General features: G+C 34.3%; 1 protein-coding gene across 2 annotated transcripts in view; it reads right to left on the reverse strand.

The window, feature by feature from the left end:
* Window positions 1–15,557, reverse strand: part of TNKS (tankyrase) — a 201,589-nt gene that overhangs the window by 93,472 nt on the left and 92,560 nt on the right. The window lies entirely within an intron of this gene.

Below are 15,557 nucleotides of genomic sequence, written 5' to 3' on the forward strand. Positions count from 1 at the left end.
CTATAGAATGCAGAATATTGACGCAAATACTACAAAGACACCTCAAAGCTACCAAGCACATGTTTAAAGTCTATAACTCCTTATTAACAAAGATTCTTTAGCTTTGTCTTTCTTCTAGATTAGGTTAAAATCTAGAAACTATAACCAGATATTTTCAAATGAGGAAAAAGCTGTTAAACATCTGTTTTCTCCTAAGGGAATTCTGTATACCAGTAAAGTCATAGGTTCAGAAATATAAGCTTGAATGTACAATTTCATGATTACAGAGTTGGTCTTTACAATTTCCCATAAATTAGAATTCAGATTATTTAGCTAACTGATGGGATAAAAATTATATTATTATATTGTCTAGCCAGTTAGGCTCCTGCCTTCCCAAAGCCCAAGACCTACCTTTATTAAACATATGAAAATTAGGGTTGATTTTAAAAGCTCTTTGTGAGGAAATGGTATAACCCATCCTCTCAAATGTTAGGAAACTTATCTCTAGAAGTTATGAGACAAACTTATCTCTAGAAGTCATTCTTTCACCAAACTTTATTCAAAAGGCCAGTTTCTAAACCAAAAGACACTATCACCTCTGACCGCAGGGACTATTATTCTATTAAAGGAGACAGATAAGTAACAAATAATTACAGTGGAGTATGAAAAAATACCTTAAGAAATGCTATAAAGAGCTTACTGGCTAGTCTAAATGAGATTAATAAGAGGCAGAGTTGTGGTTCAAGGAAACCTTTCTGGAAGAGGAGAAATTGAAGCAGAGTTTTGAAGGAAGAGTAGGTAGGTGATGCTCAGGTTAAGGAGGAAGCAACCAGTCAAAAATAAAAAGAGAGAGAAGGGGGGGACATAACAGCTCTCTACACAATGAAGCGAAGGATACTTGCAGGGGAATGGGTAAAGATGGGGCAGAGAAGAAATGAAAAGATCAAGAATGGCTCCCTAAGCTAAGAAATAGGTCCTTTGTTTTAAAGTCAATAAGGAACTACTGAAATATTTTAACAAGGGGAGGACAAAGTATATTTAAAGATTTGTAAGTTTTATGATTATATAAAATATTTCCATACGCTATTCTTGCAACTTTTGTTGGAAAGTGCCCTCCACTAAAAAAAAAAAAAAAAAAAAAGGAGAAAAACACCTAAATTCTGACATAGTGTGTATTTTAGAGTAAGTATAAATTCCTTGATTTACAATAAAAACACATTAAAATTGTGAACTGAAAGAAGCTACTACTATCGAAATTTTAGTCATAGTGAAACATGACTCTAATAAGCGAGGTAATAAAACTGCAAAGTATTTGGGGTCCTCAAAGTTCAAACCAGTCTACCTCCATAAACTTCTCATCAAGCATACCTTATTGATATTTTCACCAAAGGCACATTTTTTGCAAAAATGTTATTCCTCCTGGAAAAGCTGATATTAAACCAAAGCTTTCAAAAGGAAATATTTAAGTGCATCCAACAGAGTCAGCCACAGGTATTACAATTGACTTTCTACTCTTACTGTTAGAGATCCTAGTACTTTAATCAGCTTTTCTGCAATACATTCCAACATCCACTATCTGGTGCCCAAGGACCACAATCTATAAACAGCCGAAGCTATTTTTCAAATGCTACCTCGCAGGAACAACTAACGTAATGAATTTAGAGCTCCTCACACACTCTGACAACAAATCTGAGCTACTTACTTAACAGCTAAAGCACCAGTTCTGTTTCATTTTAGCTGAGAATCTGAAAATATTCTGGCTGAGACTATGGTGCTCTATGGAGCATTTATATTCTTTAATAACATTCAGATAAAGACTAGCAATAGATCAGCAGAAAGGAAACTAGGCAATTATAGTCACGATAATAGCTGCCAGGAATAGAGAAAATAGGTAGTTTAAAACATTTTTTTATTAGAATAAAGTGGGATAAAAAAATAAACCACAAAGTTTACTTTCCAAGTCTGAATTGTCTTATTAGTGAAATAACTAAAGATATGAAAGATGTAAAGATAGATACACACACACATACACAGATATACAAGTTAATGTGTTGAAGAGCTATGTTATCAGAATGGAGGTTAAAATTAAAATTCCCTTTTGTATTTCTCTACGGTAGTCAGAAACAACTTCTCTTTTACTCGGTGTAAAGGCAGAATTACTTTGTGAATAAACATGAAGAAAACTAAATAGAAGTTATGATTATTGACTTATCTCAATTTCGACATTCTAAGGGCTTTGTCCCTTTCTTCAGCAACTTACAGGATCAAAGTAGACTTAGTTTTGTAAAAATGAATCATTTGGTTTTGTTGAGATAGACTAGCATGGAAAGATCATGAACATGGAAATCACAAATTGTTAAAGTTAATGACTAAAAAAGAATTCTGACTTTTATATACTTTCAAACCATGCGCAATATACATCTATCTGTAACACCTTGCATTATATAAAGGGAGGGGAATGTCATGTGAAAGTCACCCTTCTTTGTGTCACTTCACCCCCAATTTCAGAACCACTCCCCTAAGAGATCATCTGCAACATATTCATTTACAGTTAATGAAACTGATGCCAAGGCAATTAAATGAATTGTCTAAGGTTTCACTGAGTATTATCTACTATCTGTCAGATTGTGAACTCGGCTAATATGTGAGCAAAAACTAACCAAATCTGAGCTTTGGAAGGAATGTAAGCAAAAGAGAAGAGCAATAAATAATAATAGCAACAAAACAATTTAAAAAGCAATGACAATTACTAGCTTTAAACAGATTAAACATATTCATATAACAAACCTAAATTAACCAACAAAGCTGCTTTAATGCATTTGAACTTGCAGATGAGCTTGCAAACAAGGGCCACTAGACCATGGGAATTTTAGGAATGATGAAAATTCACTTGGGATCTATTCAGATGATCAATATAATTTGCATTTCCCATAGAATGCTTTACTTAATTCCTGAATTTATTAGGCATCTCAGGGGAAGGGCTATGCAAAGACTTGAGTCCAGAATCTCAATTATCAGGTTAATGTAGAGACTCATATTGCGGGAGCTAAGTGGTATCATGATTTGATAATTCTGATATAGATATTTTCTCATCAAGGTACCAGCAAATTAAGGGAAGAATTGATTCTTGTAGCTAAACTGACAATTTATATAAAAAATAAAATATTAATTTAGGTGACATATTCCATTGTATTTTCACCAGCTTTGTAAATTCAGAACCAGCTAGGTGGTTGTAGAATGAATTTAGCTAAAGCACCAGGACGTAATCTAATCAGAGCTAAGGTTTGGTCTTCCACCAAAAGCAATTTTCAGAAGACTGATATTCTACTATATATAAACATTGGCCCTGGATATATCTGAATTATTTTTTTCTTTCTAGGATCTTTTAAGGATATTTTCAGGACAATTGGGGGAAAATTACAAAGTTATCAGAGCTCTCAATGTCTTCTTCCTACTTTTGAGTCCTGTCAAATCTTTCCATGCATTCAAATACTGGCTTCAAAGTCCATGCCATCAGTTAAGTCTAGAATCATCGCCAAACTAAACATTCCACATTCATTCTTAATTCATTCTAAATAATTTGGGGCCTTCAAATTCTAGGCTTGACCAGAGTATTTTCCTGGTAGAGATTCTTTCCTTCTACTGTCTCGTACAATTTTGACCTTTTAAACTAGCTAACATTAGCTAACATGAAACATCGACTGTGTTTTACCAATGTAATCTCTAAACTATGCTGCCCAATATAGTAGCCACCCCCACCCTGTGGCTACTTACGTTTTAATAAATTAAAATTATATAAAAATAAAACTTCTGCTCCTCAGTCACACTAGCCATATTTCAGGTATTTGATAGGCACAGGTAGCTGGTGACTACCATATGGACAGTGCAGAGAAAACATCAGACAGAAGAGTTGAAACTATTATTGGACCATCAACTTTAGTGTGTTTTCAATGACCTTATAAGAAGTCATCTTTTACCATAATAAACTACTTTTGATATTCTTACTCTTAAAATTGGCACTACCAAACTCAATGTGTTTTTTTTTTCCTTACTAAATACCAAACAACTACTTCATCATCATGCAACACATGGAAAAATACTGGATTGAATGAATGATAAAAGATCTCGAATGAGTTCTAGCTCTGCCATTGATTTACTTGTGTGGCCTCGGGTAAATCACTTTACCCTTCAGGTAGCCTTCATTGTGGTGTCATCTGAAAAATGTGGAGGTTAAATGACTTCTAAAATTTCAGCTCTCAAATTTTCATCCTGTATTTAATTCTCAATAATTGGTAAGAAGTTTTTCTGAGATGGACTTAATGTTGCTCTAATTAGGCTTTAAGGAAAAACATAAAATTATCTGAGGAAAAACTCTACTAAACTGCTAAAAAATAGTAGTACCTGGGAATTGTAGAGTAAGCAGTAAAACAATTTTACCCAACCCGTACTCTCTACTTAGTTAACAATTCTAAACTTTTGGTATTGCTTTAACTAGAAGTTAAATAAAAACCAGCTCTTCCAAAAGAAAGTAACTTTTTAACTAATTCTGATCTTTAATTATAGACATTTCTATTTTGTTGTAAGTTTTCTTTTAAGGAAAAAAGCTCACCTGAGTATGCAATTAGACATAAACCAAGAGGTTATTATTTGAGAAAAGTTTTCCAATTCTTTAGGAAAATGGAAATGACCTCTGCCCCTGAAGGGCAGCTGAGAATAAAATCTCAAAGGTAAAACTCCCCTAAATACAAATATATTGTCCTATATCATAATATTTAAATCATAAAAACTATTACACATCAACATAAAAACCTCAATGTCCTAAATCATTTCAAAAACACAATATAACACTCATGTCTAATAAAGGCTCTACAAAAACGTGTAATGCAATCAATAAATATAGACCTCTCTCAGTCCCGGCAACATCTAAGACACACATGCCATTTCCTCACTTAGCAGGGGTTTTTTTTTTTTTTTTTTTTTTTTTTTGAGACACAGTCTCACTTTGTTGCCCAGGCTAGAGTGAGTGCCATGGCATCAGCCTAGCTCACAGCAACCTCAAACTCCTGGGCTCAAGCAATCCTGCTGCCTCAGCCTCCCGAGTAGCTGGGACTATAGGCATGTGGCACCATGTCCAGCTCATTTTTTCTATATATATTAGTTGGCCAATTAATTTCTTTCTATTTATAGTAGAGACGGGTTCTCACTCTTGCTCAGGCTGGTTTCAAACTCATGACCTTGAGCAATCCACCCGCCTCAGCCTCCCAGAGTGCTAGGATTACAGGTGTGAGCCACCACGCCTGGCCAGCAGGGTTTTAAATCATTTATACTTGTTTCTGATATGTTGTCAACTGTATTTGGAATGAAACTCAAGATTTTTCCCTGAAAAATATTTTTGTTAAAAATGTATTAAAATTTGGGACATAAAAATTAATACATACTGGCCAAAAAAAAGGTTATATTACAAGATACATACATTTTTTTAAAGTTAGATACTAAAAGCCAAAAGAGGTGTTCCTCTAGGACACGCGTCCTCAAACTATGGCCCGTGGGCCACATACAGGTGTTTTTGTCTGTTTGTTTTTTTACTTCAAAATAAGATATGTGCAGTGTGCATAGGAATTTGTCCATAGTTATTTTTTAAGTATAGTCTGGCCCTCCAACGGTCTGAGGGACAGTGAACTGGCCCCCTGTTTAAAAAGTTTGAGGACCCCTGGACTAGGAAGTTGTTAACAAATGAGATTTTCTGCAAAGTGTACCTATCTATATTTTAAAAGAAAACCACCTTTTAGACCACATTGCAGAGGAACCTTTTAATACATTAAAAAGAAGACAAGAAGGGAGGAAGGGGAGAACGACCCCTATGAAATCAATCACCTACCCCAATCTCATTCCATGGCAATCACTGATCTGACTTCCGTCCCTATATATTTTATTCCATGGAATGTCACATAAATGGAATTGTATAATATATAAACATCTGAGTCCAGCTTCTTTTATTTAGTATAATTATTTTTGAGGTTCATCCATATTGCTGAATATATTAGTAGTTTGTTCCTTTTCATTGTTAAGTAATAGTCCATTATATGGATGTACCTCAATTTGTTTATCCAATCAACAGCTGACAGACATGGGTTGTTTCCAACTTTTGATGATTATGAATAAAGCTACTACAAACACTCACAGACAAGATCTTATACAGACATGTGACTTCATTTCCCCAGCAGTGGGGGTGCTGGGTTGTATCCTAACTATAGCATATGTTTAAGTTTGTAAGACACTGCCAAACCACGTGTTTTTTAAAATCTGAAAAATTCTCAATTCTCAAATATGGACCTGCTACCTACAGAAAGGAATAAGAGCAAAAGAGAAAGACTTATCTACTGAGAAATATAACAGTACTGCTACAATCTCACAGCTGCAAATCCCAACCTTGCCGCTTATGAGGGCTTAATCTGAACTAATCTGAACTAATTTGCATATATGTTAATTCTTCATTTTTCACTTACTCTGTTGTTTGTATCTTTTTTAAAAATAGAAAATGGTATTTTCTATCTTAGGTTCATAGTAACAGGTATTCCATAGATGTTTAGAAATGGTGGTAAGCATTTCATATTGGCAAATTCTATAACAAGTTATGGATAACGCATAAACTAAAACCTAACTCTGGAAAAACAAATGTTACCATCAGTGTTTGAACATCATAGTATGGCTATATGCATGGAGTCTGAAGTATATCATAGATTAATCTAAGCAATTTTCTAAAAAATCAGAGGAACAGGAAGTTCTGAATGATATCTACTAAAAAGATAATACTGAGCACTGAAAATTACATATACCTAAATTCTACCCCCTAAGAAGTGGAATTAGGTAGTCAAATTCATATTAGCACAAATAAAAGGAGGGATGACTCAAATTTCATTATTATTATTAGATTGTCTTATGCATGGTTTAGATAGAAATGTTGCTGTCCTATTTTACTACGTATTTAAAATAAGAAGGAATGAGACAATACTCCAGAAAAGAAAATTAAAATGTAGAGTGATATGTGGCTTCACGCCCTCTATATAAAGGCAAATGTATCCCAATAGAATAATTTTAAGATGACTTAAAACTAAACATTTCCTCCTTCCATTTCTCCTTTTTGCTACTTCAAATCAAAATGTTCTCCTGACTTAGACATAAAGAAATTTCCCAAAGCAAAATACCACCAAATAACTTCTCAAAAAAAAATCACAAATATGCCTTTATTTCCTCAATTTATAAATTTATAATTTTCCTCAGTTTATAAGTTTCCCTCCATATTTTTCTGAAACCATAAAAACACTCTCAATCTTTTTTCTCAACTACACAAAATATGAGTAGATCAAAGTAAAAATAAGCAAGTTAAAACCAAAAGTTTTAAGTAAATTTATTAAATGAATGTTCAATTGTATTGAATCTTTTTTTTTTTAAGCTAATATTATGCTCAGGAAAAGAACAAAATGGCTTTCTGGACATTATATTTTAATATCTCTCTTTATAGTCTTTTAGATATAATATTTACCAAAACTGCTTCTCTTGGAGAACATTTTCTTTAATATGTCTGAAATTTCGCCTACCTAAATTGTGAGCCCTCGATGTCTGTTTTGAAACTAGCTATATATAAAAATTAAAGATTGTTCATTTTTAGCAACTAAATCACTAGTTAAATTAACTATATTATTTAAATAGGTTATCCTAAGTTAATGAGCATTTCTCAATATGTGAAGTCTAAATCCATGGTAATATATCCATTAAGGACAAGCTGAATCAACAAAGTGATTGCTCCTATGATTATGTACAGAAAGATCAATGGATAATGTATTAATCTAAATATTAAATATTTCAATTTTACCATTAATTTATAGTTACATAACATGATATCCCTAAGTCATACATTCAACTAACACAAATTACAAATACAGCCACATTGTGATCCATTTAATACCTTTTCTCCACTTGAAATTCTTTCCACTCTTATTGTCACCATTTATTTATTGTACTTTTTCCTCTCACCATACTCCTACCAACAGATCCTCCACAAACTAATTCCTAATGTCTCCAGCTCTTAATTCAGTTACTACATTGATTTCTGTTTTAACTAGCTTACAGTTCTGCTTGAAAATAAACAAAATAGAATGAAATAAATTTATGACTTCCTACTGTCTTACAAAATAATGTTCAACTCTACAGCCTGACATTCAAAATCCTTTAAAAATATAGACCAAATTTGTTTTTAAAATTTATTATTCAATGTTCCCCTTTCCACCTTACCTTTCTGACACATACTATAAACTCTCTATCACTCATTTCTCTCAAATACATCTTGCGTTTTCCTGAACTTCTTTGTTAATGTTGATAATTATCTAATCATCAATCCATCTCCACTTGTTAAAACTCTGTCCAAAAATGTAAGGTCAGCTTATATATGACTTCCTTCATGAAATCACTCCAAATCATTCCAATAAAAAATATTATCAAAACTAGATTTGTCACTACATAGTTTTAAAATTTTAGACAAGTTATTTGCCTATTCTAGGTCTTAATCACGAATAAATAAAGATATAAATGAGTTTATCTTATCAAGCCTATTCGAAGATTGTATTTATAACCAACGTGTTTAAGTTAGAGGTTGACTGGTAACTTCATGGACTGCAACAAGTCTCTAAACACTGGGTAACTATATGCAAAAATTTGAGTTTATGCTCAGAGGTGTAAAGTATTTTATCCCTAGGAAGTGGGTATAAAGATGATTTTGTTAGGTACTTTAAAATGGTCTGTGAATCTTCTGTTTACACAGACACATACAGATACAAACAACCCTCCTCCACCAATGGTAAATCCCCCACAGCTTTTAAGAATATAGTGCTTAGCTCTGTTATCTCCTAAATATGGTTCTCAACCATTTTTCCTCAACACACCTGACAGATGATGTTCATATGGATGATATACTTCCAACAGCAACAGCTGTGCACTGCAGCTTGTTAAATGAATAAGCTATTCTGTGGGTTTGGTGCTGTTTCTGGTATACTAGCTCTAATTTCAGCTCTATTTTTTCTCCTACTGATTCAAGATTTATGGTATCTGTACTACTGCTGTGTTGTGTTTAGCATAGTGTAAACAGTGAATGTATATTTGTTAAATGAAAAAATAAATGATGTAATTCAAAGGAGGACTAATGAATGAATGGCATTTAAAAAAAAACAAAAAAAAAAAAAACAAGAGCTTTAATGAGAAAGCTTATGCCTAGGATATACCATTAACCAGACTTCACTAAAGTCAATTAACTCTAACCCCGAATAAGAGATTTAGTGATACTTTTGGGAAAACATAAGAAAAAAATTGTGAAGCATGTGCAGCTGAAGAAGTAATCACAACTGGTGTTTCTTGAGAAAACCCCAAATTGCAAAGTCACTACATCTTTCAGAAACGTTTTGTAACTTAAGGACAAAAATATACAAAGAAAAATGCAATCATACACAATAATCACAACAAAAACAAGACAGTTCTTACATCATTCAGAAAGTAGTCACACATGTCTCTGCATAGTGAAAATCCCTAGGACTATACTTGGTTGTAAGATGCAGAGGTCTGACAATCCCCAAATAGGTGTCTCGCAGAACTTCAGGGCCTCCACTGGCTGATGCATCCAGAGGCCAAGCAGCCTGATAAGAGCAAAGACTGCAGGAAAGTAATTTTCTTTTCACAGATAACAACACGGTTCCTATAAATCACAATATGTTTTGTTCATATATCCTCAGAGCTCTGAGATTGTGGGTACTACATATAAAACAGTTTCTAGAAGGAAGAGATCATATTTGCATACTGGCTTAAACAAAAATGAACTCTTTTGAAATAATTATTTTAATATAATACTTCACATAAAAATAATACAAATATAAGAAAATCTCTGAAGAAAAAGTATTTTTGTGTATTTTGGTATTTCTATTCGCTGATGGACTTATTTTCCTCCCATGAATTTATCAACTACACTCATATAAAAATTATCACTTAGCCTGACCAAACTGCTGCTTCCATGAAAATTAACTCTCCTGGAACACTCAAGAACTAAATCACTCTAGATAGCCAAGTTTTCAACATAACTGCTAATTTAGCATCTTAATTTCTCTGTTCTTGATGAAATTTCTTTTTGAAATACACTAGACACTTCTATGCAGCAAAAATAAATTATTCCAAACATAATTTAACTTTTCTTGACAAGTCAGGGCCAATTATTATGAACCTCCACCAGACTATGTAATAATACAGCAATACTCTCTGGGCCTACTGAGATGTGCAGGGATATTTGTATCTACCTAAAAGGGCTCCAGAATGCTATGCATTTTATTATTTTTTAATGCAATTTTTTCTCTTTTCCTTTAGAATCTCTTTCCACATTTCCATTTATGTCTAAAAAATGCTGTCCAGTAGAAATATAAGGTTATATACAAGGTACATATATAATTTAAAACTTTCTAGTAGCCATGTTAAAAATAAACAGGAAAAATTAACTTTAATAATACATTTTATTTAAACCACTATATCCAAAATACTACTATTCCAACATGTGGCACTAGGCCCATTTTTTTGTATTCAACAGCCAGCTGTGACAGTGCACATCTAAAATGACCTTGAGCTGAAAGATTACAACAGTAAAATAGTTATAATTTAAGTAAACAGTGAAAACTGTTACTACAGTCGGAGCAAATTTGCTCTCAGTGAGGTAATGAGGACTCTCCTAGGTATAAGGAACTTCAGAGATTCAGAGCATGACTTCTGGACATTAATTTGGAGAAGAGAGAAGAAAAGGGGGGAGGAAGAATAGAGAAGCAAAAGGGAAGAAGAAGGAAAGTAGTAAAAGGAGACGTAGGAAAGGGCTGGGAGATTAAAAGAATCCAATAAAAAAGTTCTTGAGGTGGACAGACTCTAAGAAAGCTCAGAGACTCAGAGATGTGAGAAGAATAATGTAAAAATGAGGCTTTTCTTAGAGGTTAATCTGGGGCTTTTAAAAACACTTGCAATGATGATGAGAATTCACAGGTATTAAGAACTGAAGAATCCTTGCAACATGCTACAGTATCCAGAGAAAGAGACCAGTGGTGGTTCATGATGACTCTTGTAGAGGCAGCACACACTTTTAAGAGCTACATCACTCAAACGCATATGCCAAGAAATGACTGAGAGTACGCTTAGACAATGTGTCAAACACACTACTAATCACTTTTACGGAATCTTGTAGGGATGAAAACTTTACAAGAAGCGATATAGATCACTTCTAGTGATTCTGAAGTCCTGAGCAAGGGACCATAGGAATTGGTAAATTCAGCATTTCTACCTGCTAACTTCAAAGAAATGGGAATATGGAAAAAGAGAAACAACTGGCTACCTAGATAAATAGAAACAATCTGGTCTTAAGGAACCTGAGTTTGGGATACAGAACAATGAACCTTTGGCAACTGATGGAGAGCATTACATGATCAATATGAAGAATATTTAATGAGGATAAAGGCAATATCCTGCTTTTAGAGTCCTTCTTCCCTCAAAAAAGTCAGCTGTTCAAATACATAAGTAAAGAAAGACTAAAAACTGACTTAAGACTAGCCCTGATAAAACTACTTTGAAGCTAGTTTGACAGGAAGCTCAAGGAATCAATGTGATAAATTTCATAAAGCAAATGGAAACTTAGGCTGTATGAGCAGAATTTAAAAAAAAAAAAAAAAGGGAAGTGGGATACTTAGAGTACCAAAGACTGAGGTAATACACATGGTGGTTATAGGAAGGTTCTGGACTACTATTGTCAGTATTTAGAGAAGGTTCTCAAAAAGAAAAATATTTAGCCTTACACAATGTAGCTACAAAAAGAAGTTACTGTATTTGGCTTAATACATAGGAGAAATATTTCTAACCATTTAAGTTAGCCAACAATGGACTTATTATGGCAAAGAGTATAGAAATGGACAGAGTATAGAAATGTCATGTAGGAATATATTAATAGTATGTAATCCTACACTATATTCCATAATGTAGGGGCAGTATTTCATAGTACAGTGGAGGGGGCTGAGGGAGATTTCTGGGACCGAGCCCTTAATGTGTGAGATCTGACTCTAACTCTAGGTAGATAAAATTGAACTGAATTATAAGACAGCCAGCTGGTGTTGGAGAATGGGTTGGCTGGGGGAAAACCTGCATGTTTTGGTGACCAGAAGTGAAGTATTAAGAGTGGTATAAATAGTAAAGGAGAAATTAGTTTGTTTCTTCCTTTATACACACACACACACACACACACCCCTTAGTATTATGATAGGCACTTTCCTTGAATGAACTCATTTAGTCCTCAAATAATGCTATCCTAGCACTAGAAAGTCACATAGGTCATATATTAGTTTCCTATTACTGTTGTAACAGATTACCAGAAACTTAGTGGATCAAAACACAAAATTTATTCTCCTATACTTCTAGAGATCAGAAACCTAAAACAGATGAGCAGGGCTGTGCTCCTGGAGGCAGTGGAGAGACTAGTTACCTGCCTTGTCCAGCTTGATACTCTACTCATGGACCAGGGAATGATTGAGGTACAGATACGTGACTCAAACAGCTCAGAGTTCTTCCTTGACATTTCTCACTGGGAAAGAGCTCTCGAGCTATAGAGCTGTGGCCCTAGAGCTGTCAGTGGCCATGTTCCTCAAAACATGAAGAGCCTAAGAAAACAAAAACCACACAGAAGTAGACAGAAAATGGAGACACAGAGGCTGGAGTCATTTGTCAGTAGGGGAAGGGACAAAAAAAGAAAATAACAGAGGAGGAGAAGAGAAAGGACAGAGAGAGCAAGGAGGGGAAGGGAGCAGGAGTGATGGGAAAGCAGCAGGGACAAGGGGACACAAGTGGAGCAGAAAGAAGGTAGGTGGGTGCTATGGCTTCGATGTGGTTTGTCCTTGAAATTTAATTGCTAGTGTAACTGTGAGTGTTGAGAGGTGGGGCCTTCAAAAGGTGATTATGTCATTAAGAGGGATTAAAGCCTTTCTCAAAGGAGTGAATTCCCTCTCAGGGACTGGGTTAGTTACCAGGAGAGCAGGTTGTTACAAAGTGAGGCTGCCTCACCTATGTGGTTACCCTGCATGTGCCCACTTCCTCCCACCATGTCATGACACAGCATGAGACACTCACGAGAGGCTGACCAAACGCAGCTGACCAATCTTTGACCTCCCAACCTCCAGAATTTTGGGCTAAGTAAACTTCTTTTCCTTTATAAATTACCCAGTCTCAAACATTCTGTTATAGCAACAGAAAGTGGACCAAGACAGCACAGTGGTTTAGAGAAACAGTCACAGTCATATGCATGAAATAGCTTGAGTCCTCAGATCCAGGATACCCTGAAGTCAAACCTGTCTTTGTCTTTATGTGGTTAGTTCCCTTAGCTAACAAACACTGTGAGTGTAAGTAATAGCAATTTGATTCATGAGTGTTTAAGATGTGCTTTCTTCTCTTCTTTTTAACTTTTCTCCACTACACTGCTCATTACAACAGGCTTTCATCTTTTTTCTCCCCCATACTTTATGACATTCATCATAAAGATGGGGGTGGGAGATGCAAATGTCCATGGAAACTGCATGAAACCCTCTACCCCCTGTCTACTGGAGGGCATGGCCTGGGAAACAGCACTGAGTCGTAACAAAGAGCATCGCCTCTAGGGCAAGACATTTTGAATGAAACCTGGCTCTGCTATTATGTATCCATGTAAACTTGACCAAATCATTTAACCTTCTTCTAAGCTTCATGTTGTTTCTCATTTTTAAAAAGAGAAAGACAATATTTATCTTATGGGATTATTCTCAGGGTCAGGGTTAATAAAAATCAAACACTCAAAAGTCAGAAGTGCTTGACACAGAAAACCCCTAACACAAGATAATAATGATGATGATGATAATGTCATTCAAATTTTAAATCATTTGATTTACTAACAATTGTTTCTTATTTCTCCCTGTGAATCACTAGAAAGACAGAATCTCCTTTTCATTAATCCCAGTGAAAGAATTTTGATTAAAAGAACTAATATTTAAAGAATCTGAGAAAATAGATTTCTCCATACACCACTAACTTTCTCTATAATCAAATGGCTTTTATTAAACTAAAAAGGAGAAGCATTTTATCTTTCAGTCCCCAAATTTTTGCTGGGTCCCTAAAAAGTTGTAATTACAATAGAAGAAGAAAGCTATAGGAACTGATCCATCACATTAATAGTGGAAATAGAGGGTTTTAAGCAATTTCCAAGAAAAGGTGAAATCCATTCACTGGAAGATAATTAGAAAATTAGAAAAACCATGCAGATCAATTTTCCTTTCTCCTCAATACCAAAACAAGATAGAACCTTACTGAGATTGATAGAACCTTACCAGGAGTAATATCTATTTCCTCATTAGAGAGAAAACCTAACTCCAAAAAAAAAAAGAAGTATGTATTGGTAATGAGTTCCTATCATATAATTTGATAGTTCTTAATAATCTAGCTGGTGACATATTGACTTCTAACAGCTGCAAGTATATCCACGTGTTAGTAATTAGAAGCCATAATGAAAATATAGATTTCCATATTTCATACATATTTAATTTTTTGTTAATTTTAAACTTTATATTTACTTTAAATTATGCATATAATGATTTCATGAAATGTGTATCAGGTCTGGCATATTTTTATCTACCATAGAAATGTACCAACCCTGAAGTGTAAAAATCATTATGAAACTTGACTGAAGGTTAATATGTATATTAGTCAGTATTTTAAAGCATGACATTGGGACAAATTAAAAATTAAAAAAAAAAAAATTACTCTAGGATTAGCACTATGTTGAATATCGAGAAAAGTGCAAATCTGCCCCACTGGTAATGACTGTTTTCAATAGGATATGGACAAGACCATATAAAACAATGTTTTTATGCAGGGCTGTACCCACAGCTATAAAAGTGACCAACAATCTTTCCTTCTGAGTGACTTGCTCTCTGAATAATGACACCACCAATCTGGCTTCATTCCTCCTGCATCCTGAACTACTGAATCACCCCATTTCTTGACAGTATCCAATCCAGAGTTGATGCCAGCTTCCATACTCCCTCTCTTTAGGAACAACCAGATACAGTACAAGCCTAGACCTTATAAGAAGCTGCTCCTAACTCCCCTAAGTTCTCCCAAAGCTATTCTGGGATGTGTCCTCCCTTGAGGCAACAAGCAAAATAAATTTAAGTTTGTTACAAGGGTGCTCTTGGTGGTCTTTGACAGCATTTAACAAAAGATACGCATATGACAATCACTTTGCTGTAATATTTTTCTATCCTTACATTAAAGTAAAAGTTCTTACACCAGCTGAATACGTGAACATTAAACTTTGCCTGCTATTTCTATATTACTCAACTAAAACAAAAAAACAATGGGCAGGAGCCCTGCCTCACCTTATTCTTCTTATTTGAAATTTTGTACTACTCCAAATAAAAGATTATTAGTTATTACTCATTTTATCAGTTTAACTTATTTTATATTCTACCTGTGAAGTATATAAAATAATCTCTATA

This window comes from Microcebus murinus, chromosome 24, assembly GCF_040939455.1.
Source record: "Microcebus murinus isolate Inina chromosome 24, M.murinus_Inina_mat1.0, whole genome shotgun sequence".
Taxonomy (NCBI): domain Eukaryota; kingdom Metazoa; phylum Chordata; class Mammalia; order Primates; family Cheirogaleidae; genus Microcebus; species Microcebus murinus.